The sequence below is a fragment of the Blennius ocellaris genome, assembly GCF_963422515.1.
Source record: "Blennius ocellaris genome assembly, chromosome: 21".
NCBI lineage: Eukaryota > Metazoa > Chordata > Actinopteri > Blenniiformes > Blenniidae > Blennius > Blennius ocellaris.
In genome coordinates, this window is record NC_137670.1 from 7,359,298 (window position 1) to 7,382,755 (window position 23,458).

The window sequence follows — 23,458 nt, forward strand, 5'->3', positions numbered from 1 at the left end:
GGGATGCATTTCATTTAATTGGTTTCTAAGAAGCACTGCATGATCTTTGACCATATGCATCTTATTCAGTGACCTTTTAATTTCAAGTGTGGAACTGTTTCCACATTCCTTGGCTGAGAAACTTGTAATTTCCAGAGTTGACCACATGATGTCAATGCTGTGCCTGTTAAATAGGTTCAGGCCTGCTTTAGAAAGTGGTGATCTTTGCAACATCAGTACCTCTTCAACTGTGGATAGCTTCCTGGTGGTTTTCACTCATGGAAATTGTGTAAAAAATCTCCTGAAACCAAATAAGAGGCCTTGAATTTCGGTAAGTTATCTGGAGCCATTGGTGAAAGTCTAATAGTGATATATATATATATACACTGTGTATTGGAAAGGACAAGAAACCAAGAGTTTAAATATCCTGATCCTCATGTGATTTCTACTTGTGAAAAAACTCATTCAACTTGCAAAAAAAGGGCAGAACATAAGTTTAAAATAACACTACAGATCCCTGGAAGCCATCTCTGTGTGTGTTCTTTGTCCTTTGGAGAAACAATCACAGGTTTTCACTGGCAAAGCGGACAAATGAGCCTTGGGGATTCTGATGTGTGATGTGGAACAGGATTATCAGCAGCATGACATCAAATGTTTTTCTTTCACATCTTTTGTTTCATGAAGGTTTGTGTCAAAGTGTGTGTGTCTGACGGAAGGTGCAAGTCTTTCAGATTGTCCAGAAGCAGAAAAACGAGGAGGTTCGGTTCCTTAGAGAGACCATGAAGATTAAGACGACAGACCAAAAGAGCGCTATCGGAGCCAGATTTTCCATTGGCGCATCAAACGTGGCTGCCTGCTCGCTGATATGATGGACCTGCTGGCCGAGTCCAGCTGAGTGGCTGGACTGTGGAAATACATAAACCAGCAGCGTTTGCCTCGCCACGATCTTTAAAAGAGACAAGAGAATTAAAGCAACAGTGCAGAGTAGCAGCAGGGGGGACCGGCTCTCTGGACGTTCTTTATTAACTGCTAATATCAGGTTCCAGGGACTTTTAATGGCGAAGGAATTTTACAGGTTTGTCAGGAATCGTTACAGATTATGTTTCTTGACTTGACTTTTAATACACATAAACCACAGTAGAGAAGTGTTTCTGGATTTGCACATCATAATTTCAAAGGCATTTTATCCTCTGTTTGAAAAAGTGTCTTAAACCACTACATTTTTAACACGTAAGCCCAAGCATATCAATATAAGTGCATTTATACATACCGTGTATGTCTGGGTGTGAGTGTGCCTCAGTTCACAGTGAGAAGATTTGATCACCTCTCAAACTCCTTAAGGAAAAAAGTAAAGTAGCTACTATTATTGAATAGAATTGCTATTAAATAAAAGTCTAAAAATGACCAAAACAAACTGTTAAAACATGTTTTGCTGTGAATAATACAATACATAACGTAATACGTAAACATAATACGATCTGGCTCTTCACCACACTGAACCTGAATATCTGAGACAGCTGTGAGATGTTAAAACCACCATGAAAGACTTCTAATCATTAGAAAGTTCTTTTTGTTTCTGCCTAAAACCATGAATCTTGACTACATCACCACAGGGTTAGTTATTTATTTTTGAACAGTTTATCAGTGACGGGTCAACAATACGATGAGTCACACCGCTTGCAGTCGGCCAAGCCACCCAAACTGCTGAGGAGACTCGTCGTCCTGGAGCCGACGCATGACAGCTCCTCTTTAAATACATTTATTAGCCCCATAAATGTCGGTGTGTTCGGGTCCTGAGCGACCTGTCCGGGATGGACGCCACCTTCTGCCTGATAGCTACGATATGCTCCAGCCCAGATGGTAAATCGTGGCAGGGAACAGGGACAAAAAGGCTGAAACTGCTCAAAATATATCTATAAAAAAAAAAGTTCAGAAAACCTAAAAATACTTAAAATATTTGGGAGGGGGAACTTGGAAAATGCCCAAATTAGCAAGAAAAAAGGCTGAAAATACTCAAAATAGCAATAAAAAAAAAAAGGCTGGAAATTAACAAAATGTCAAAAACAAACAAACAGCTGTACATGACAAAAATAGAAAAAACAGAAAGGCTGAAAATGTCCAAAACACCCCCAAAAAAAGAGGCCCAAAATAATAAAAAGGCTGAAAATGCCAAAAAAAAAGCAAAGAACAATAAAGAGAGAAAGAGGCTTGAATAGCAAGAACTGCCAAAGCAGCCAAAACACCACTGATGCAACAGCTGAAGGGGACATTTTGAGGATGTTTCACTGTATTTTGAAAAGGAAAGTTTAATTAAAAATGGCTTTATGTTGAGACTGTAATAATCCTTGTTAGTAATTGTTTGGTTTTGTGAAAATGAAGACATTTTCACCAGGTACACTTTACTCTACAACAAAGAAAAACTTAAAAATGTTAAGGTTTTTATGCCACTATTTTACTCGGCCAGCCCACTGCTATAAAGGCACACATGCACAAATAAATGCATTAATCATACGTCAAGATCTACCTTGGATTTCTCAATATACTTATTGCAAAGAGATATTGCATTATGTTGTACTTCTAAACATCCACCAGGAGATGTCAGTGAAGCTCAAGTAATCTAAGAGAAGACCTCACTTCAGGCTGCAAGTGTGAGACTAAAAGTTAAATAATGACGTTGTGCAGAGTTCAACGCAGTCATCTTACCACAAACATCCAATACTGTTGTCTAATGGATGCAATGTAGATGCAGTCATCTTGTCCTCAGGTACTCTGGAATCTTCTCCTAACATCTGCATCCAGGTTAGCTCAATCTCAAAGCATGAATATGGATTAAACCGCAGAATATTAAATGTTCCTGAAGGTAACTGTCTTCAAACTTTCTTTTGTTGCGCTGGCATCGGCTCGCTGCGTAAACTTTACTCCGTTCCAGTTCCACATAAAACCTTGTAAACAGGTACAGTATAAAAACGTATTTATGAACTTGTTAAAATTCTTCTTTCACCATGTACAATTAGCCGGTCCCCCTCTCTTCCTCGCTTTATTGCTTTCAGATGTGCATCAGCACCGGCATGAGAGAGCCTGGTTGGATTACGTTCAGGAGAAATAACGGAGTTGGTATTCAGCCTAAACTGTCCATCGACACATCCTCATTCCTCTGAAGCCGAGCTCGACTGACTTCACGGGCTGGAGGGTGGCCAAGTGTCAGACGAGCAAACACGTACAGCGCGGTGAGTCAACTCATGTACTCGGAACGCATGTTAGCGTACTCGCACAACGTCAACACCGTGGGCCTTTGCAGACATTCCAGAACTTAAGTTTCTCAATGACTTGTTCTTGATCCGCGTCCAGGACGTCTGGACTCCACGTACACCTGATGAGCAAACGCTCTCAATACGTCTTCTGTTTGTCGTTTTGCTCCATAATTCATCAGTTTCTTTCCTTTAGTGGCTCAATATGCTTCACGTTGACCCTTGAGGCAACTGAGTGGAATGATTATTTTGTTACAATGACATCAGTAGTTGGTCTGAACAGTCACAAATCTCCAGATCTTGTTCGATTGTTGGGTCCAGTCTGCAGTGATTAGTCATGACTTAAGGGCCATCCATGCTCAACGGATCTTCATCGGCCATTATTTGCATAACTTGGTACAAATCCAGGGAGCTCATGGTTGCAAAGCAGAGTAATACCACTCATATGCAACCAGCGAAAGAAACAACAAAGAACACTTGGAGCAAAGAAAGACTTTGTAATGTGAATACAACTATATCTATGATGTCACCTCACCTGGACCTGATCTTCCACATTACCACACTACCCTCTACTGGATGTATTGACTAACAACCAGGCCAACGTAATGGGCACATGGGACCATGAAGGCATTGATGCATGACGGTGTCTGAAATGCATTTGTGCAGCATTTGGGCAGCCAACGTGCTAGAATCATCGATGCCAATGGCTCCTGGATTCAGATTGATTTGGGGGAGCAGAGAGAGTGCTTTAAAAAACTAAGGGTAATGCTTTGAATCAGAGCCGAGGACATGGAATGCTTCGCAGTTCCAACTTTGCCCACTGCTCTTTATGGCTACGTGAAATACTTGATCTTTTAAAGCGCTGTGTATATGTGACAAATACAGGTTTTATGCCCAGTTTACACAACAATTCAAGTGAAAATGGAAATGTTTTTGTTTGGGTGCCCATTTGCCCACACGAGTTACTGAGAATGCAACTTTTTGAAAATGGCTTGTAAGGTGGAACTTTTTGAAAATGCTCCACCTTGTCAAAAACTTCTGTTTTCCTCTGTTAACATGGAGATGGAGTTGGAGCAATTTGAAAAAAGTAAATATTTCCTCAATGCACACAAAATCAGAGCATTTAAATAAATAAATAAATAAAGTCGCTCTTCCAGAGCCATTTTTAAAAAGTTGCATTTTCAGTGACTCAAAACACAAGAAAAGTTTTCCATTTTCACAAGTTTCAAGAGTTTTCTTCAAATATCAATATGAGTTGACTTGTGTATTGTTGTACGACTAATTTTAAATGTCTACTCAGATAGCGATCTCAAGTGAAGTGGAAATAAAGCTGCTTCTATGAAGCACATTGTCCCAAAGACATATGAAGTTTTTTAAGCCGGGGGTGTGTAGATGGATTTCACATGCTGATTTCAATCAAGACATTTGTAGTTATTTAAAGCCAAACTTCCATTGCGTTTGACTCTTCGCAGTGCAATGACCTCTTGTGGAGTATACGTGTAATGAAATGTTGGTTCTGCAGAGAATGCCAAGAACCATTTGTCTTTGAGGAGTCATTTTAACACAATCAGTCATCAGTTAGTTACTAGATGGTAAACTGATCTACCCAATCACACAGATCTCCACAAGTTAAAAACAACATAATAAAAGAAAAAAAATACTGAAATCAAGCCTAAAAGTGTAAAAATAAACCTAATAAATTAGATTAATCAGTGAAGTTAAACTTTGGAAAACTGTAGCAATCTGTGCATGGACCATCTGCAAAATGTCTATTGAGGGTGCTCGGACATTAACACACTCACACACACTCGCACACACACGTACTCACATATTGATGCTGCACCCGCACGAGAAAAATGAGGCCTGCTTGATGGTGTGTAACCCACAATCATAGCACTGTCAATTACCACAGGAGGGGGCTCCAGTATAACACACCGACAGCTCCTTTTAACACACACATGCCCTCGGAGAACCTCACACATGTCCGGGAGATAAACACCAGGCTGAACGACTTGTGTGCCTATGACCTCATACATGCAACGGTGAAATGCCAAGCCAAACCAACTGGGTAGAGTGAAAAAGACGGCTAACAGGGGCTATCAGATTTCAAACAAAAGCTATTATTAATAAACAGGCGTCAAGCAGCCGCCAAAACATGATGCCACAAGTGGACAGTGTCAGTTACACTGCATCCGGTTTCCCTCTGCACACCCTTATCCACAGTCCTGACACATTTTGCAAGAGTTGTACAGCAAGATAGCTTTTGTATTCTGAGTCCAAGGCATTCCTGGCAAAGCTGGCCTGACCGAGAAGTGTGACGCAAAGTCTGGTCCTGAAGAGATGCCACAATTCATAAACGCAAGCATCTGTTTTGAAAAATGAAACAAAGAAACAAAAAAAGCCCAGTTCCTGGTGAAGTGCCAGTTGCCACTCAAAACCTCCTCCGCGCTGCCAAAAGCCCCGACGCTCCTAATGACCATCACAACCTGATGAACTGGCAGGACTGAGCACAGCACCTGACACCTGACGCTCTGTGTGCATGGATGTGTCCGAGGAATCTGACGAATACCTCAGCCCCCGGGGAATGCCAGTAATCCCGAACGCTCCGGAGCGATGCTTTTTTTTCCCCTTCCCCGGTTCGGACGAAGCCTTGATTCATTCGTTCACTTCACGCCGAGAGCCGCCGCATTAATCATACTTGAATCAGTTTGACTGCAGTGAACTTTGAGGAGAATCTGAGTTCATATAATTTGCTGTTTTCACTCGACCTCTGGTGGTGTTTGTCAGTAATGAGGCAATGCTAAATTTGTGAAAGCGTCATCAAACTTCGCTGACAGCCTATTATTGCAACGGACTCGGAGCTACAAGTGGCGCTCCCAGAGCCGGGCTCAGTTTCGGAGCGTCTTGGAAGCAGTGGAAGGAAACGCAATAGTGCGGAGCCTCACAAAACGAGAGCGAGATCACACCCAGAGACAGCATGTCAGGCTATTTCTGGGCCCCAACACTCCAGAGGGATGTGACACGTCGAGCGAGGCCGGGGCAGAGCCCGGGCCAGCGGGTGTATGAGAAAGCTGATAACGAGCCGAGAGGAAGCGGCGCTGTTTATCTGGGCCTTGGTGCGCGGCTATAATCACCGGGTTGTGCGGTCATTGAATTACACGGCCGTACAAACGGCTCGAAGCGACCCCCGCTCGCATCGTTCCCCCCTATGGGGGGGAGGAGCGGGGGTTTGTGGTCGGCGATGGCGGTGGGCAGCATCGTGCCCTGCCAGTCATGTCTGGCCTCCGAGCCGAGGTTTGTCAAAAGGAACGTTGATGGCTTTTAAAGAGCTGCGGGCCATGACTGGATGGGTAATTTTCATACTTTCGCGATTTGGTCGGGGGCCAAAAGCAACATGCTGGAGGCTCACTCTCTCTGAAACAGGATATTGGGTTAGTAATGGCTGTCAGGGGACCAGCAGAATGACATCAATGAAAAGATTTTTTTTTCACACATATTACTGGGAGCTAATTGAGGTCCTTGGATGTATGAACTTTGTTTTGAATAAGATCACCGGCACATCTTGTATTGATATTGTCGAGATGATTGGAAGTCAAGGTCACATTTAAGGTCAACATAACGGCTTGTGACCAATCATGTCGGGCAAATGAACATGAATGAAATACAGAAACTGCGATATACTTTTGCTATTTGGACATACTTAAAAGAATAATAAAAGTTTCATGATCCAGTTTTTAAAAAAATGATTTGAATCATTACTATGAAAACATTGGGAAAAGAAGGCATTTTCTATTAGCTTGAGTATTGCCCAGGCCTGTTTTCCTGACAGTTATTATTTTGCTTATCTCCTGTTTACTGTAGGAGGAGTGCTTCATTAATCCTGGCTCAGGTCTGTGACTAACGTTATCATTCGGCTGTATTCACTTTGATCCATCCCCTGCTTAAGATAAGCATTCGCTTTCATTTTCTGTCTGTTCATAGTTATTTTGCCTCAATTCTTTAGTGTCAAATGCATTTCAGTTCAAGGGCCACTTTCATCTTGAATGGGTCATATCTGTAAAATACCGCCATGATAACCTTTAAATTTAAACTTTAAACATGTTTTAAGGAAGCCTTCTGGTGCAAAATAGAGTGAAATATCCCAGTACGTCTCCTATAACTGTTGTATTACGCATGTTTTTTTTACAAACTCACCCTGATAGCATGGCTTTGAAACTAATGAGGTAGCTATCTCTCACAGCAGCATCACTGATATCTCAGCTCAGGTCTCAGTATTGTGATGTGTCCACTATGCTTTACTCTAAATTTGCAGGAATATATATATTTATTTTGACATTTGTAATATTTGCTTGGTGGTTTGGCCAGATTGGAACTTCTTGCCGCCCACTGGCTTTATGTTTGACATCCTTGTTTTAGGAGCAGCTTCTTAATTAAACTGTTTCTATCTATTAGTCATATCTTTTCTGTAACTTCACACTATTAGGAAGTACTAATTCATTGATGGTAGGTGGTGGAGACTGAAAAAGGGGCTTTAAGCACATAAATATTCATAAACCAAGTATGTTTTCACACCAGTCTTCATTTTTGGATTTCACTCTGATCATCTTGAAACTGTCATTGTATTGCGTAACAGTTGTATGTTTTCATTTGTTTTATATTTTTCTAAAATCTGGAAAGTAAAAAAAAAAAAAGAGACCGGAAAGTATAAAAAAAGAGGTCATGGTTAAGAAATCGAAGTGCGATTCTGATGTGATGACGCGTGATCTCAGACAGTTTACTGTGTTACAGACTACCGTTCAGCAGCATGAGGTAGTTTTTCACTCTGTAATCCTTAAAGAACGTTATTTATTAAGTGATTTTTTTTTTTTAACTTGTCTGCCGTTAAATTGCATAAAATTATCCCCAGGAAACATGGTAATGTAATAGCCTCAATTTGAGCTCCAGCCGAGGGCCCGCTGGGTTCTTAGCCCCGCGGTGACACCTTTACCTGGGCTAAAGAACAGCGTCTGGCAGCGGCGGGAGCCCCCACCCACCCTGGGGCTTGGCCTGGCTGACTTTCGGAGAACTCTCCCTAATAGCCGTGCAATCAAACCCAATTAGGAGCCAATTAGCTGCAGGGTTTCACCTATGAGGTCACATCGCTCTTCAGCACTGCCTGGATTATGTTGGTTTTTTTTAAAAAAAAGAGTGAAAATGATTGTTGTTTTTCCTCCTAAAACACAGAGGCCACGCAAGCAAAATAGGAGCGCTGGTGCTTCAGCACTCTACGAGGCACAGCTGTGTTGTAAATCACCCTTGGCTATGTATAGACGGGGTTTCGAAGGTCTCCGAAGAGTTTGGGCTTCTCGTTATGTCATGCGGCAGCCACAAATCAGCCCGGAGGCCACCAAGGCGCACCTACAGTAGTGAGACATTCACTCGCGGGCCGACGGCACGTCTCCGCCGGCCAGCGAACAGACGTGACATGACATTAAAAGATACTGTCTGACATGGCTGGTGAGTGTCCTTTACCTCACAGATTCCTGTGATACGGCTAAAGTAAATTTGGGCCTTGTTGTATATGCCTTACAGAAGTATACTGTTTATTTAACATCTCCAGCGTGCTGAGTTATGACTAGTAATGATTACTCAAATGCCCAGTGTTTGGGCTATTGTACCAGGAGTGCCTCCAAACAGGCCCGCCGGTGTTTATTTGAATTTTCCATTTTATATTGCCACGTGTCATTAGGCTGTTTAGAGTTTACCCAGAGTGATGGATCATTTCCTTCAACTCCCCAAAAAAACACACACACACACAAAAAAAACTTCTTCCACAAAACCCAATGGATGGCAGGAGCTTGTCCTGAAGGTAAAGCAAGTGCGTGTGTGTGTGAGTGTGTGTGCGTGTGTGGGGTGATAATGGCACCAGCAGAGCATCACAGATGTCTTGTTTCACTACCTTGCAGACAACGCCTATACAATCAGACCCCCGTCTGGCTCTGAAAGAGACTGAAGCTTAACCTAAAGCGTCGTTTATCCTATTTTAAGTCCTATTTCTATTATAAAGTTTTTCATATTTTAGTAGTTTCCAACCTTTTTCCAGCCACTTCAACTGAAGGGCGAGGGCAGAGCATCAGTCGGTCACAGGCCAAATTTTTATCAACTCAACACTGAACAGGCTCCGACGCCGCTCAACCGAGTTTAGTGGCTTCGCTGTGTCACTGCTTTTCACTGGTGCTTTCAGCACAACACAATCCGATGCTCTTTCATGTGCCACTTTCACGCACAAAAAACACGCACAACTGCCTCTTAAAGAGATAAAACCATTAAGGGGCTGAAATATCCTTCCTTCCTGCGGCCATAAGAATCTGTTACTGCTTCTTGTAAATAGTGTTTGTTTTTTACTTCGTTTTTTTCATTTGTATACATAACATACAACTTTCATGCATGTCTCAAAACGTCTGTATTAAGGCTGCAACTAATGATTATTTGGATTATTTTTTTACAACTATTCAATTAGTCCTTTTGTAAACAAGCATTTTTGTTTAGCCTTTATTTACCCAGGTAAGTTATTAAGAACATATTTTCATGAAGAAAAACAAGAGAATTATGCATTTTATTTAAATAATTTCAGTAAAACAGCTCAAAACCAACGATCCACCGGTAGCTTAAAGTAAAAAAAAAAGGTTTAAAAAGTTTTAAGAATACATTTTTGCTTTGTACTGTATATATCAAACTGCAGCAGCTGTGTTCGCCTAATTTTGAAGGTTAGATGTGTTTTGCGGCTCCAGGTGAATTTGATTTGTTGGGAAAAAAATCACAAAAATGGCTCATTTGCTCATAAAATCTGCAGACCTCTGGTCTGGAAGTAGCAGTGCCTGGTCAACATCCTACTGGTTGACGGACTGAAACCGTCTTCTTGGTCAACTCAGCATAGCAGCTTGTCAAGTTCCTTCAACCTGATAAATGAGAACTTGTCCTTTGGTTCAACTTTTTTGGACCATCTTTCACATGCACATGTATGTTTGCCATTAAAAATGTGCAGCTTTGACACAGAGTCCAAGAATTTGAGGGTTTGAACTTGATAATAAGTAATCTGGGGCAGGGTGGTGCAGCTGGAATGTGCTGGTCCCATAACCCAGTGGGCAGTAGATCAAACTCATCCTCTTCCAACAGGTTTGTCTTGAGGTACTCTATGAATTTATCTTGCTTTAGTCTGACCAGGTGTTTTGCAACATACAGCTGTTTAGCTCCTCTTTCGGGTTACGGTTCCCCTCGTTTCTTATCTCGCACCCCAAAATGTGAGATAAGAAATGTGATGGTCCGTTGGTTTGCCCACTGAGGCATGCAACAAATCCTCATATGTCACCAAACAACAACCGATAGTGGTGAGAAATGTTAAATGGCAAAAATAGCTCAGGCCCTGTCCACACGACAACACTGCTTCATGTCACCGCATTGTTTTAGACCTATCAATTCTCACGATGCGACATTTTCGGAGCTTCATTTCAACAGGTCAACAAAAATAAACAATGTTTTCATGTGAAAACGCAAAACCTTTCATGAGTCTACTCTCAGCCACTAAAAACACAACTCACGAATGTCTGTGTTCTCACCATTGTCAGTGTTTATAGCTTATTGTTCTGTGTGTGTGGTGTCGGTACCAAAACAACCAACAGCACCAACTCGTGGCCTTTCTGCCGTTTTGGTGTGAAATGTCATTTTCAAAAGTGTAAAAGCGCAACTTTGACACTTTAGTTGAGACAAGTATGCAAAAAAATGATACGTTTTCACTCAAAAACGTGTAAAGATTTGTCACCACAGAAAAAATGTCTGTGCCGTTTATGAGAACCTGTACATTTTCTAAAATTACTTTGATATAAGCAGCCAGAATATTTCCCGCCAGAACAAAAGTGTTGCTGACGTGTCTTAATAGACGCATGAAGAGAGGAATGGAAATCAAGCCAGGTTTTATTGCATTAATATGCATCACCGTGAAAAAAAAAAAAAAAAGAAAGAAAACCCAAACAAATGAGTTTATTCAAGCCGGCCAGTGAAGAGAAAGTGGAGGTCCCTGCTGGTTTGAGCGTGAGGGACTCAGCAGTGTTTCTCCTCAGACCTCAAACCAGCGAGTCAGACCAGAGAGCACTCATAAATTTGTTTCCCCCCCCCCTGTAATCTCTTCGCCCTGGCTGGCTGTCCCAAGATGTCCTCCTAGATTTAAAAGCAACAGTGTAATGTTTATGTTGGCGGAGGGAGAATATGCATCAAACTTCATTTGATCTATTGGAAGACACCGCTTGGACGCTGTTTACACTCGCAGGTGAAAGCTCGGTGGACGAAATCCTATTTTCTCCCCGTTTGATGTCATCGTGATTTAATTTCAATTTTTGGCCTGTTCGGCGTTTGAGGGGTTCGTGTCGTTAAAACGGGTGCTAAAATGTCCCGAGTCGACTCGCACCATCTCGTCCTTTGATTTCCCGGGGAGCTTTGCAACAGGAGAAGTGTCAAGAGACTGTTGCGCCACAGACCAACCTAAACACGCTCCGGCTTTGAAATTTTCCGCGAGAACACGGCTTAATTTATTAGTAATTTGATCTTTTTCCTAAACTTTGTCATATTATCAGGGAAACTAAGTGAGTAATCTTTTGGCAGGCGGCGTTGCTGATAGATAGCCCTACAGAAATCCTTTCCCCTGCACTGTACATGAGCAGCTTAAGCCTGGCCAAACCCCCCCCGCCCCACCCCCCACCCCCCCGACCACCCCCTCCCACCCGCCGTCCAGCGACGCTCGGTTTCATGAGAAACAAAATCACGCTTATTTTCAAAGTGACGCGAGGAGCACACCGGCCCCCACGCAGTTTCGTGTGCGATGAAATCCGCTTTGAGTGTTCATTACGCGAGTTATGTCATGAAATATTCATGTCGTTTGCAGAACGTGTGAACCCCTCCGTGCTCGACATAAATCACTCAAGCGCTCTGCTTTCCTCAAATTCTTCATGAATCTTGAAGTGAAACAGGTTGGATTGTGAGCGTAATGCAGGTTGAAGAAAGAAATACCCTCAGGATAAACACGGCGTCGTTGCCCATGTTAGGACCGACTTTGTTTCAAAGGAGTGAAACGTTGTAAATGTGTCATGGTTTGCAGTGCAAGGACTCACATGTTAAATGTCATGGACTTTGGCAATGCTTACAAGAAATGGGAGTACGGTAAGAATGCATATCTGTTCTACAGTCCACAATGAAGGACTGATTTTAGACTTTAAGTTGACTTTAGGTTATAGACCAGACATGAGCGCCTGTCAGTTTGCCTTCTGCAACAGAAGATTACACTCTAATGCTCTGAGCTCAACGGACACTTCCGTCTGAGAACTTCCTGTTGGAAGGCTTCAATGCTGAGAGACCGTTGATCGATTATTCGGTGTCGTCTCAGTCTCATGATCTCAAAAATATGAACAGCATAATGAGGATTGTTTAAAAACCGATTCGAATTGAAACAGGACATTTACAGGTCAATTCATTGATCAAGCACCTGTTGTGAATTGTGTTGAAGCATTAAACAGTTGGACTTTCAACAGTTTAGAGAAGGTCACATTACGTTCTCCTGCAGAGGTTAGAGTGTTTTTGAGTTTCATCCTGAAATTTCAACCAAAAGCCCAAAATCCTGAACTTTTTGTGAGTCATGTATCTTTGACTGTTGAGCAACAGTAATCTTGTTACTTTGGTTATGACGAGTGAAACAATAATCTCCCCCAAAATATGAGACTTTTCAGTCTCTGGCAAGAAAATTCTTCATCGCCTGCATTTGAAATTTCAATTATTTGATATGTTTTGTCTGATCTGCCGGTGAAGTGGCTCAGATCACACTAAGAGGGAGATGTTTTTTAATTCCATTTTGCCATAAAAATAATTATTCAGTAGACGTATCCAGGATTAGCAAATAGTTTTGGCCTCATTTCTGTGGTTACATGAGTAAAAATCCATCTTTGACTTCCGCTATATACTGTTCTCCACCTGCAGCATAATGCTTTTATTTCACAAGACATAATCCCCCAAAAACACGGCAGGAAACGACTATGGCTCAGATGGCAGAGTCGTCTCTCAATCAGGAGACATTGAACCCCAGGCTGCTCCCAGTGGGCGGGCTGAGCACCTGGGATGGCAGCGACACCGACAAGCTTTGGATTCTGTTCAATCAGAGGGTGAAACAAAGGTATTTAAGCAAAGTCCATTCATCATGGATCTGACTTCTATTGCAAGATTTTTGAGCCTTCTATCCATACTTGGCTCTATATTTTATTGAACTCAGCATACAAACTTAAAATAAGAGCAGAAAACATATTTGAACATATGTGTCTTTGCAGCTACAAGAAGTAGTGAGAGTCCCTGCTGAAACTATTAATCCTCAGTGTGGAGGGAGTCTGGCACATGTGTTGAATTAGTGGGTTTGGGTCCGACTTTGTGGGGAACACCAAGGTTCAGTCAGTGTAAGAAGGAACCTCAGGGGCCCAAATCCACACCGTTCAAATAAAAATCAGATTTATGGCAACTTTAGTCTTATTTACATAGTTTTGGCCATCGTTCCCATTGGTTATTACAACGCCGTGCTCGCAAAAAGCCACCGCTGAGATCTGGGAATGCTGCGTCTCGGCTATCAGTCCTGCTCGATTAATTTCGCCACATCCAGACCCAATCATTAAGGTGATGTGTGCGTTTGCGAGCGGTGGTTTGAAGTTCAGCTACCCTGGTGAAGAGCCCTTTTCACATATTTGCTTTGGTTTGTAGTTAGCATTTTAGCTCGAAAAACACAACATGTACATTTGTGATACACGATAATTCCACTTGAATCCTGAGTTGGGCTTAAGCTATAATTCAGGCTGGGAATCCGACTCCATCGCAGGCCACCCTCTTCAGCCGACCGCTAATTTTGTAGCCTCGCTGATGTGGCACGACTGAGTGTTGGCGAGTCCGTAATCGCGGTTCACTGTTTTTTTTTGGTATTTTTTTTTTTTTTACGAGGTGAAACACATTCCCTTCCTGATGTCATATAATTGCTATGTTGCACTCGCTGCAAGGGTTTGATTCTTTCGCATATTACGTGCGCCGTTAGCTCCAAAAAACCACAACCTGAGGCCAGTTTAGAGGCTTTCAAGTTCTTTTTTTCCCCCTCTGTTTTACACATGTAAGTTCAGTTCATTTTGTGCTGTGAATGTATAGATGATCTGTTTATTCTCCTGCTGTGTAGACTGGGTGAGAGGCAGTGATGTAACACTTGATCTGCTAAATACATTGAGATTACATTCCGATGTATGTCTGCACAACAAGATGTAAAATCAGCAAAACTATAAGTGCTCCATCAACAAGTATTTAAGTTGTCCTTCGAAACCAGCCCACTGGATCAATGGTAGCTTTTGGTTAGACATTGTAAAGCAGGGGTGTCGAACATAAGGCCTGCAGGCCAAAACCAGGCCGCGAGCGGCTCCAATGTGGACAAACCACTAAGAAAGTAATGAAAGTTTCAGATATAAAAAATGTTTTAAAGACGCTTCTTAAAAGTAGTGGACACAACAGAGACAAAAGGTTTTTTTTAACGAAAGAAATACAATATTTGAGCTGAGTTTACCAGAAGTATAAAGCTGCACTCAATTCAACTACATCGAAACTAAAAGATGTTAAAAGTCTGACAGTTTTCATCAAAATTCCATTGAGATGCGACTACAGTGGCTTGAAACTGGATTTCTCACATTTCTCTCAAAATGTCACTTGACATGTCTATTTTTTTCCATTTTTATCTGCCCCATGCTGACTTAGTAAGTAAATGAGCCCTTTTAATAGTTAGTGATGAGTTTAATTGAGCAGCAATTGAGGTGCACATTTTATTGACTGGAAATGTTTGAATAGAGTAATGTACTAAAGTTAAAAGAGGCTAAAAAAAAAGAAGACGAAAGAGCTAGTTAAAAAGCGAGTTTCATTTTGAGATATTGATAGCTTGAACTATGGCTGCAACTGCAAAATGATAAAAATCAGTTATTGAAAGTGTGAAAACCGATTTTGTAATCGACTTTTTTGCATCACTCCCATGTGGCAACAAGTTAAGATATTTGTACAAGAACATTCAAGCAGAGTCGTTTTTGCTCTTGCTCTTCTATCCAAACCCTTTGAAAAAAAAATTTAATCAACCATTTAATCGGTTACTAAAACGGTAGTTACAGCGCTAGCTTGAAATACTATTTCTGTGCCAATATTACGGCATCAGAAACTCACAGCCAGAGATAAACTGGTACTTTATCATAAAGTTTTCAGCTTCAAACTAAATCGGTTCATGTGAAAGAAGTGGAACTAAGCAGTTAGCTCTTCAGAATGGGAATGAAAAAGAAAGAGTAATACTTGTGGGTTCATTTAGACTCAGCAAAAGCTTAAAGTGATATTATATGAGATAAAATACAAATGATAAGATCAACGTCTTGTTTTGAGTTTTCCTCTTTTGTCAAAATGTATTTACATTTGAAACCGTTTCTGTGACCAAAGCGGAGATGGGGACAGAGTTTGGTGAGCTTAATCTGACTCACATCCTTATTTATAATAATAGAGCGTTATTTACCAGCGTGTGTTTTCTCTTTTTAAGACTGCAGAGGGTTCAGCTATTTAAAAGCACTGTCACAAAGCCTCCATGTTATTCCGAGCTGCAGAGATAACATCACAGTGCGAAAGCGTCGGTACAGTTGGGGATTTTGTTAGGAATGATGAGCCGTGTGCAGTCACACGAGATCTTTAAGATTCGGGCTGATAAAAGTTTGTTGGAGCAGTGTGCTGGATAATACATAGAGGACACTGTCATGTTGAAGTGACAAAGAGTCTGGATATTATTAGACACACCTTTCAACAAGACAACGTGAAGAAGCCAGTGTCTTGAAAACAAATGTCAGCGTTCTCCCATTGGTAAAGTTTATGGTGTATTGTTCTCTGCATATGTGTGTGTGTGGTCTCTTTACAAAAACAAACAACAGCACCCACTAGTGGATCAACATGAAAACCATTTTTCAAAATGTTGCTGTGTGAATGTGAAAAATTTCTGTAACAAAAACATAAATTAAGTTAGCATAAATGATTGATGGTTCATTTAAACTTTACACCTTTATTAAAAGTTATCAAATTTTTGAGTTAATAAAAAAAAAGGTCCTCAAACGTGTCTTTGACGCTAGTTAGTTCTTCTACACTTATTCGTGAACAACATCGTGTGGCTTTCTGTTTTCTCGTGTTCGCCCTGCGATAGACTGATGATCTGTCCAATGTTAGAAATCAGTTCCAGCATCCTGCAAAGTTAAATGGATTGATCTCATTGATTTAGATCATTCTGGTTTTGTAGTTGTTAAGAGCGTAAGGAACTTCTTCATAACTGAACCGAAATATTCCTTTAATCTGAAAGTCTTCAGTACCTCGGTCCTTTCGGCCGCTCGTTATTTGGATCCGATGCACCACGATTGATTCACAACGGGAACATTCGTCAAAATGCAAAATAAAGGTGTACGAGTGAAAGCTCTGAGGAAAGCCAGACCATCTTGGACCTCCGGTTCTCTTTACCTCACCCCCCCCCCCAACTGCTCGAACGCAACGCCACAAACACGAGCCTGGTTTCAGTTTGGAGAAAAATTGGAGAAATCTCGTGTCTGGAAGTGAACGATGGAGCTCGTTCCGCCGTTCTCCTGCAGGCTGGGCTCCATACTTGCTATTAAGATTGGATGACAGCAGCCTCCCTTTTTTTTGCCCGATCCTCAAGCATACGGCTGAGGTAATGCCTGGGTCGAGGGCCAGGAATACGAGCTCAGAACAGGGCTACGAAATCAGATCTAAATTTAGTTGGTTGTTAAGTAGACGCTGTAACAATTCCATCAATCAGGCCGGCTGACTGTTCCCTCTCATGTTTAACAAAAGGGCATTTTTCACATTTTTACCCCCGTGTGTCATGCATTACATCACAGCTGAGGCTAAAACTTCAGCAGTGTCACATTTTAGATGCCCCAACTCAGTCATCATGTTTGGCAGGTTGGGTTTTTGTTGTTTTTTTTTAAACTCCCGACCGTCGACCAGCGAGTGAACCCCCGGTGGGCACGAAACGATAAGAGAGCTGAGAGATCGCCTCAGAGCTCATCCTTGCGAATGTTTTCATACTTTGCTTCTTGATCTGTGGTGAACGATACAAGCTTCTGGTAAATGCCGGGCCGACTGTAAAATATTAGCCCCCTCTCTGGCGGGGTATCACATGAGCCTGCCTCGGGGCGTCGCTCAAAGCCCTTAATGCTCTCCACTGCGCTGTGATGCCACTTTTCCCAGGAGCTGGACTGTCTGTCAAAGAGTTAGAAACAAAAGAAGAAGAAGGGGAAAAAAAGGAAAAAAAAAAAAAAAAGGACATGGAACAAGTCCGGAGAACGGAGAGCATGGATAGACACATCAACCGAAGCTCATAAATCACTGAACAAATTAGCTGACAATTGAGGCAGTTAAGCGGAGGCCACTGAGGTCACGTCCTCTCCAGCGTTTGTGGGGTTTTAGCAACCTTGGCGCGGGTTTACAACAGTTACAAACATACATATATTTTATACGCCGACTCCAGTCATTAAACACTCTGTTTTTCCAACAGGATTCAGTAGTCATACACCAGAGTTTCATTCCTGGCAGGACAGACAGAGAGCATTTCCATCTTCAAGCCTCTCGCTCACTTTATTATTTTTTTTTTTACAAGTCATTATAATTCCCAAGAAAGTCTTGAAGACTCTTAGTAATTATGGTGAAATCTTTAGTTAAAGAGCTGCAAGTGAGCAGATGCATTACATGTGAAAACAACTTTACCTTTGTAACTGTTTTGAACTGAAGCAGCAACTTTTTAAACTGTTCATGAACGTTTAATCCCAGAAAATAGATGATTTTATAAGCTTATAGCAAAATATGTTGGCTCTACTGACTTTCAACAGTTTTTACTTTTTTGGACAGTGAGTTGAAGCCCAAAAGTTTACTTTAAACTGGGAGTATATTTTTAAACACTCATCAACAGTACTCAACACATTTTGAACAAATGACAATTTTGATTATCGAATTCCTATGAAAATAGTGGATGATGTGTTACGACTCAGGCTTTCTGGTTCTGGTTCGTTCCCATGATTTATCCCTCTTGGTGCTTGAATCCTAAATATTAGAAAAAGAATCCATTCGAAAATAATCAATTTTGGTTCCATCTTTCTGGCACTGAAGCCCAATATGCAATCAATCATGCAGAGATCGATTAGGTTGATGTTCTATTTCAGGACCGACGTGCTATATGGAAATGTACCTTCAGAGACCCAGAGAAGTCACTGAAACACTGGGAGGAGTTTCTCTTTGGTTGGTCCACTTTCCTCAAACCAACACATATGGTCAGATCAAAAACAGACAAAACGAAGGTGTGGCTAAATCTGTCTAGATAATTGAGCCACTGAGCCACTGGAACTCATCAATTCTTCCCGGCGGCACACTCGTTTCTCTCGTCTTATCCAATGACCTCACTACTCTACCGTATAACTCAGGAGATAAGCGAGTGGACGTAACAACCCAGTCTGCAAACAAAAAAATCCTCAGATTATAAATAGCCCCAAAGACTGCTTCAGACTGCTCGGAGGAGAAAACACACACACACACGCACACACACACGCACACACACACAAATACACACAGTGTTGTAGAGTCCATGCAGAGAAGCGGCAGCAGGGCCGGGTGAGGACACCCCCTCTTTTCAGGATTACCCCAGCTCCGTCCGACGATCCGCCGTGAGTTACGCAATCCATCTTGTCTCGCGTTGCTCGTCGGGTGCGAGCCGAAGCTAATTCATCTCGCAATCCCAAGACTTAGAACGCTCCCGAATGTCTTCATATTCCAAGCGTCAGATCTATAAAGTGAAGCAATCTGGAATAACAGAGGTAAATCATCAATAGCATTGGAATAATATTGTGCCGTGTCATTCATAAAGGATTGGGCGGCTGGCCTGTCCTCCGCCTGACTCGTCCAATTTGGAGTTCTGCTAACGGTTCCTTGTGCTTCACTCCTACTCGCTGATCAAAGTGCTGTAGGAAAGGATGAAGATATTTCACTGAAGTATGCGGCGAGATACCGGCATCAAAGGCACGCTGCATTAAGATTCATAACGGCGGGGCTTCTGATAGGTAACTCAAGAAGGGGGCTGCAGTCCGGGAGCGGTAACGCAGAGGTGAACTTGCTTTCGCAACTTGTGGCGAGAGCAGCGGTAATTAGTCTGAGAGGAGAGGTGATGTGGAGGATGGTGGAGGTGCCAGAACGTTTGCGGGTGTAAGAGAGGCGGGGATGACGTTGCCGCTCGTAGAGATTGACGATCCTGTAGCACGAGGTGAAGCGGCTTTGATGGTTTTGTCCACGTTGACCATTGAGCGCGTCTTCACTGGTGTGAACGGAGAATTGAAAAAGGTGCTTGAGAACCTTTTAGTCCCAGTGAAAACACACCAAAGTTAAAAGTCATTTTAAGAAAACAATGAAAGTGTTCAGTCTCTAATAAGCTATGTGTGAAGTTTTTGTCGTGTCTCGATATTGTTTTGCCCCATTTTAATGTTTTGTGTGAACTTCCAGTCTCTTTGAGCTCGTTTCGTGTTTTGTCATCATTGATTTGTTGTTTTAAGTCCTTTTGAGGTTGTATTATGTAATTTTTCTCGTTTTTTATCGTTCTAGCATTGTTTTGTGTCTCTATAATTGCTTCATGTCTCTTTGAATTTGTTTCGTCTCATTTTAATGTTTTGTGTCAATTTGAGGTTTTGTTTTTTTCTCATCATTGTTTTGTCTGTTTACGGTTCTTTTAAGACATTTTGGGGTTATTTTGTGTCTTTTTGAAGTAGCTTCGTCTCTCTTTTTACATTTGTTTTACATAATTTCTAGGTTATTCTGTCATTTTTAAGTTGTTTTTTTTCTGTTGGTCTTGGAAGTTGTTTTGCATCATTTCAAGATTATTCTCTCATTCCAGCATCATTTTGTGTTTCTATAGTTGCAGTTTTCCTCTGCAAACAAAATTTAATTAAAGTTTACCATTTTTTAACGGTTATTTATAAAAGTATTAATCATAATATTGCAAATGTATTGAATTGTAATGTAGTTTGCCATATTCAAGCCTTTTATGAATGGATCTTAAATTCCGTTACACGTTTAACAAAATTTCCAGTTCGGCATTAAACTAACTTGAATTTGGCTCGAATGTTGGAACTGCGTTAGTGGCTCTACATATGACTGTAATATGAGAATCTTCTATGGAAGTTGTGATGTTAAAAGCGATTCGCAAACCCTTTAATGTGTTAATTGCATTGACACGCCAAACAAGCTTAAAATATTTTCATATCTCAGCCATGTTCTCTCACTGGGTGGCAAGACTTGAGATTTCTTATTATTGCATTTCAATTACACATTAAACACGGTTGAAATGGGGCTCACAAGTTAACGCTGAATCACAGTGTTGAAACGAATGCTGATCTACAGAGGTAAAATAGTCCTCAGAAATATTCCAAACACGACTGTTATTAGTCAAAACTGCATCAAGCAGCACGCCTGTGCAGACATCTTGGCGTAGGTCTGAGGCCCCAGTCAGCTCAGCAACCAGAGGAGGGTTGTTTATAGAAGCGGAGACGTTCAGGAGGAACGTATCTTCTGGGCTGATCCCAGGAGCCGGACCTAATTAGAAACAACTGGTCGAGAATTCACTTCAATGGCTGCGCGGATCTCTCAGTTTTATGTTGCTTGGCCGGCCCCGTGCGTTCATCAGCTGCACCTCCAGGCTCATCTCCATCTCTTAAGTCTCTCCCTGGCTGTGCAGCGTTTACGGATTTCATGGCTGGTAAAAAGAAATTCGAGGCCCCGCCACCAAGCTCTCTCCTCGCTGTTATCTCTCCACACACACACACACACACACACACACACACACACACACACACACACACACACACACACACACACACACACACACACACACACACACACACACACACACACACACACACACACACACACACACACACACGTCTTGTCTTGGAACAACAGGCTACAATCACACTTGTCGGGTCAAACGTGTTTCCAATTGGCCCGAGACTTTCATGTGTTTGGACCTCGCCCCTGTTTGCTTTTGAGAGACATGACATCATGGAGCCGGTTTCACTGCGGCTCGCTCTGCGAGGTTCCCTGCAGTGTTTTTAAGCTCTCGCCTCGCTTGTTGTTTGGAGCTGAATCGGTGATCATTAGTAATGACATCGCACTTCAGAAGTGCTACCGCCGAGTCGTACGAATCTGATGTGGAGCGCCTGGCCTGCTGTCCGGCACGTGGTGCATGGTGATAAGATGTCTACGATTGTTACAGAACACGAGAATAGATGTTTTGTTATCAATGGTGCCGTGATTGTTTGAGAAGTGGGTATACACTAAATTTTCGCCTTCTTTTAAAGCAGCCCAGAAACACCTTTTTTTTTTTTTTTAAAGCAACATTAAAATGTAAAACTCGTCTAGTGAGTGATAGAGTGATAATTGCGGTATAATTTAGCTGCAATATTTGCCTCATCTTGACCCACCCTGGTCGGCCTCTGATTGGCTCGTCAGACCTGATCATGCACGGAAAACGGTCGTGTGACTTCTATGTATCACATAACTGCTCTTTGGTGGTACAGCTCCGTTGGTTTGTATAATCTAAGCTTTGCAACGACGGATTAAATTTGTACGTAACAAACAAAGCAAGAGTACAGATGAAGGTCAAATTGTCTCTTCGTATCAAATGTTTAGCATAAATGCGATGATTTAGTGTGTGGCAGCGCTGAATCGCAGTTTGGAGCTGTTTCAATTACCATTACAGATGAGGTCATACTTCGAAGTACCACCACCACGTCTTGTAAGTCCAACTGTGCAATGCCTGTTGAGTTTGGTGACGTTGCATTCTGGCACATGAGAGCTCAGACACTGTTGTTTAGGCCCAAGTCAGTTACCATCAGCAATGACATCACGGTGAAGCAGTGCTTGCATTTGGTGGTTGTAAGAGTCGGACTGTTTCGGTTTGCAATACTGATTCTGCCACATCTTTACGGTGATTGTACGTCTGGCAAAACTTCTGCGTCCTGGAACCCAGACTTGACCCCCCCCCCCAACCCTCTGTCAGTCTTATCCTGTCATCAGTCCATCCAAACAGGGAGTTCCTCATTCGATCGGCATCCCAGCGTTCCCCTTCAGACGAGGTCTGGCAGTGACTGGCGCAAATATTCGAACCAGGTGATGGAGTTTCACGTCAATATTTCTCATGACAGACTAAATAATCACGCCGCGGGAACTTATCGATGTGCTATCACCGCAAACTCGACACTGCAGATGGTGTTACTCCGGAAAGGATGCGCTTTATTTTCTCACCTGAGAGCTTTATTAATGGGGAGACGTGAGCAGGAGTCTGTTGATAAAGGGGAGAATTTGAGAATGGGCGGTTGTGAAAGTCAAGAGGCGACGTATTGCGAGTGCAAAAGATAAGATTGCATGAGTGCATAAGGTACATATACAGTATTTAACATTGCAGGCCTTCACTGATCCTCTCACCAGACACTTGCAGGTTATTTGACTCATGAAAGAAAACAAACGGAGCCTCGGCTGAAAATAAACTCCTCACTATTGACTACTGAAGTAGTCTGGCGTTGTTGTAACAATAATCCTCCAATAAGTGCCTCCATTTCGCACCCTATTCCAACTTTATTTCAAACAAAATACACACGGAGGAAGAGGAAAGTCTGTAATATGAAATCTATCATTGAAAACACTCCAAGAGCGAGCACATAAATGAAGGGGGAAAAGGGCATAGGAGGTGGTTTAATCAGAGAAACCACAGGACTTTTACCTTCAGACAAGTTTAAATCTCGATCCAAGCTACATGTATGTGGAAATGGAAAGGAAACTCCGTGGTTCAAGTCAGTGGGAGTGACCCATATGGAACCGTATTAAACCGAAAGATCATCTTAAATGGTTGAGGCACTTTCGGAATAAATATTGAGCCCCTGCAGTACCAAGGCTCCAAGTCGGGGGAGGTCTTGGAGTTTGATGTCCCTCAAACATTAAGTCAAGACAAGGCCGTATTATTCTCGGGTTAGCCTTAACGTTTAGTCCCGCCCCCTTTTACCTCCATTGTATCTTGATGAGCAGACTGGTGAGCATATCGAATGTTACAGTGACATAGCTCTGTTTATCGTAGCCAT